The sequence below is a fragment of the Galeopterus variegatus genome, unplaced genomic scaffold (assembly GCF_000696425.1).
Source record: "Galeopterus variegatus unplaced genomic scaffold, G_variegatus-3.0.2 Scaffold7643, whole genome shotgun sequence".
Lineage (NCBI taxonomy): Eukaryota > Metazoa > Chordata > Mammalia > Dermoptera > Cynocephalidae > Galeopterus > Galeopterus variegatus.
The window spans coordinates 77,653-81,592 of NW_007733754.1; the positions used below are offsets into that span (position 1 = coordinate 77,653).

The 3,940-nt window shown below is 41.8% G+C and overlaps 1 pseudogene; it reads right to left on the reverse strand.

The window, feature by feature from the left end:
* Window positions 1-1,485: 1,485 nt before the first annotated feature.
* The window catches only part of LOC103607710, an 8,822-nt pseudogene continuing 6,367 nt past the window's right edge, over window positions 1,486-3,940 (reverse strand).

Below are 3,940 nucleotides of genomic sequence, written 5' to 3' on the forward strand. Positions count from 1 at the left end.
GAAGTTGCTTAGAGGCAGCAGGGGAGAAGAGAGCCTTGGTGGCCCCCAGGCCAGTAACACCACTAAGAGGGTTCCCATGGATCCACATAGGAGTGAGGAGCCAGAACAACTGAAAAAAGGAGCCACTCAGAGGCCAGCAAGTCATCACAAGGGACCAGCACAGGGCCCGTCCCATGGGAAGTGTTTGCATCACAGGCAGTGAAGGAGACAGGCCCACAGGGGGAACACTGGGACACAGCAAGGACAGCTGGTCCGCCCCCCAATCAGTGTAGGACCAGTCAGAGGAGACTCATCAGGACTATAGAGTTGCACGGGGTGCAGTTTGATGAAAAGACTCAGGCCCAGACCAGAGTTTTTACACAACCCAGGTGCACAGGATTTTACTAGACCTGGAAGTACCTATACAGCCAACCATTAAACCCTGAGCTGCACAAAAAGCCTTCCCCAGGGAATCAGCAGCAAAGCAGCAATTTAGCTCAACCACACAGCTCAAGTACTGGTCCCACAGGAAGTTCCCCCATTTTAGAAATAAGCAAAGGACAACAAATTAGTTCCAGCACAGAGTTTAAATTGTGGGAACAACAAATAATCCAACACAGAACTGAAAGAAAAAACAAAGTACCCACAACCAGAGACAAAATTTGATATTAACTAGTAAAGTTCTCATTTCACCAAAGTAATACCTGTAACACCTAGAAGGACCAGAAGTCCCCTGGGCTACCAAGCCAGGAAGGGGGAAGGGCCGGGGCACTCAGCCATGCCCCCAACACCTGCAACCAGTCCCAAGGGTGGGGCCCGAGCGCCATGGCCATGCCCCCCCACACACACACAAACAGCCCAGCAATGACTACCAAGCTGCGGAAGAGGGCCCTGGGTTCCAGAGCTGGGGTGGTGGGGGCAAGGGCTTTTGCCACACCCCTCTGACATCTGCACCCAGCTTGGCAATGACCAAGCCACCTCTGGAAGCCCCCCCATGCCCCCGTGGGAATGAGGGGGTGCCACAGGCCTCAATCCTGCCCCTCCTCCTTCCTCCTTCTTCCATCCCATTTCCTTCCCTTTCCCCTCTCCCCCTCCCTCCCAGCTGCTCTGCAACAACATCCTAGAATGTAAAAAAAAATAATCTTAATAAATTTAAATTAAATTTTAAAAAACAATAAAAAAATAAAAGAATATAGCACAGTGAAAAGAAAGGTAATACAAATCTTTCTATGAACTTTTATTTTTCCCCATTGGAATATATATTTTTATTTAGAATGCAGCACTAACAGCATGATGATAAATTGTCACTCACAAATCTGTACCAAGGAGCACATAATCACTAAAATATTTGTTTTTCCACAAATAATTTAAGTATATCATTATTATTTGGTACTAGAATCAAAGACGACATTCAAATTCTTCAGCTCTGAGGCATTCAGTGATATCAAAATTATTGTCTAGTCGGACAGAGAAGAGAAATTCAAAAGCAGTTTCTTTTTCTTCTGCTAGTTCCTTTGCAGTGAGATCCATCTCCTCAAGTGAGAAACCATTAATAGGGAGACCTTCAACAAACTTTCAAAATTCTCCCTCTGGGGTTTCAAACTAGATGTCTTGGACGTGGCCAGAGATGGCTTTTGCAGCAGACATTGCACTGGATAGTTTTTGAGCCTCAGTAACATCAGCACCACACTGCCACACAGTCCTGATGAATTCTCCCTTGAGCCAGTTCTCATCTTTCAGAGCTTCAGAACACCAACTTCCTTTCCTACCAATTTCACGTTGTCATGGTTGACATCTGGCTATTGAGTCTAGGAATGGTTTCCCCAGGTAATGACATTGTTTACATTGTCAGAAGTCACACCAAGTTTAAGAGCAATTTGAGCTTTCGCTCAGTTGTGATTCAAATGAGTCAAACTGCTGAAGTTCTCCTTGGAGAGGGAAGGTGCTGACCTGGAGGCCATCAGGCAGTGGGTATTGGCTGGGTTTCTTCTGATGATAACCTTAACTGACATATTGAAATATTTCTCCAAGACTGCCCCCTAGCATTTGAAGATTTCCACATTTGCTTTAAGTAAATCTTTTCTCTCCACGCCTTCCCTTCTTAGAATAGAGCCCACGAGAAAGGCCGCATCCAAGTCTTTGAAGGCAAACCTCTTCCTCATCTGTTGCTATGACTTCTTTCAGGAAGGGAAGGGCAAAGTCTTACAGTTCCATAGCAACACCGTCCAGGACACATGTAATGGGGGTGATTATAATTATAGTCTGGTCTATACCAGAGTCTGATGCATTTCCAATACTGTACAGCAGTGAATATGCAATCCAACTGTTCCAGTCATAAGGACTCTGATTCAGGCATGATTGGTGGAAACTGCTGGACAATTTCCACGCCTGTTCCTACAAAATGAGCCTCAGGGAGTCAGGTCATCTCTACAACAGACTCAGCAAACTTTCTGAAATGCACTTCTATGTGGATTTTCATATGCTCACATCACATTGCCTTATTTCAACTGTTACTNGGGAAGGGCAAAGTCTTACAGTTCCATAGCAACACCGTCCAGGACACATGTAATGGGGGTGGTTATAATTATAGTCTGGTCTATACCAGAGTCTGATGCATTTCCAATACTGTACAGCAGTGAATATGCAATCCGACTGTTCCAGTCATAAGGACTCTGATTCAGGCATGATTGGTGGAAACTACGTGGACAATTTCCACGCCTGTTCCTAGAAAATGAGCCTCAGGGAGTCAGGTCATCTCTACAACAGACTCAGCAAACTTTCTGAAATGCACTTCTATGTGGATTTTCATATGCTCACATCACATTGCCTTATTTCAACTGTTACTTAATATCACGGCTTCATTTTTGTTGCCTGAATCTAGTTCTAGATGATGCCAAAAATATATTAGTCATCAGTCAGTGTAGTTAGCCATCTTTTGTTTCTGTATAATAATGGCATCAATGAGATTGACTTCCATGTGAGGATAGACAAGATGTGACTATTTGGTTCCTCTTTTTTTTTTTTTTTTCTTGTAACATGTCAATCCTGAATTGATCTCTTAAAGTGTTCAGTAATTTGGGATACTTGTTTTGGCAATGCAGAGAGGATTTTAGTTACCTAGCAACAGGAATAGTATACTTTTAGTTAGTTCATTAATCTTTTAGAATGCCATAGAGCAAATTATAACTGTATTTTATATATGTCTCCTTGGCTTTAAAAAATAGCTTCTTTGTATGATCCCTATTTCATATTTCTGATAATACTACAGATTTAGATATTAACATCTGAATATAATGAATCTATTTTTCATCTTCACATGAGTATATTCTCTCTTCAATATTAGTGATAAAAATGAAACATTCCTGAAATTCTGAAATAATCAGAATGCTTTTCATAGACTCATTTCTTCTTGGTAGTGAAGCAGCACTCAGTTTGAGGTCCTGAGCAGTGGCTATCTACCCAGACTTTAAAACTTCCTTGAAGGGTTCTTAAAAATTTCTGTGCCTGGTCTCCACTTTCAGAGATAAAAATATGAATAAATAGTTGGTGGTGGGCCACAACATATTTTTATAAAGTTCTCTGAGTGATAATAATATGCAGCCAGGGCTGTGGATTACATTCAACATATAAATAAATGGACATCAAATTGAGATCTGCAAAAATCAGAGTGGAGAAAGGTGAAGGCATGAAAGACTAAAGAAGCAGAGTAGGGAGGGCAGGTTCCCTTTGTTATATTACTTTCCTTGCACATATTCTTCTACCATATTTTTCAGTGTATCTCATTATTGAATGCATAGCATGCACGGCTCAGATGCATTTATTCTGTATTAAGTTGTTTCCCTTTCTTTTGCGCTAACTGCCATACATTCATTTTCATTCCAACATAATTCTCTTTAGATGTCACCAAATTAATTGCATTGACATAACCAATTAACACTTTGCCAGTTTATGCTTTTTAGTG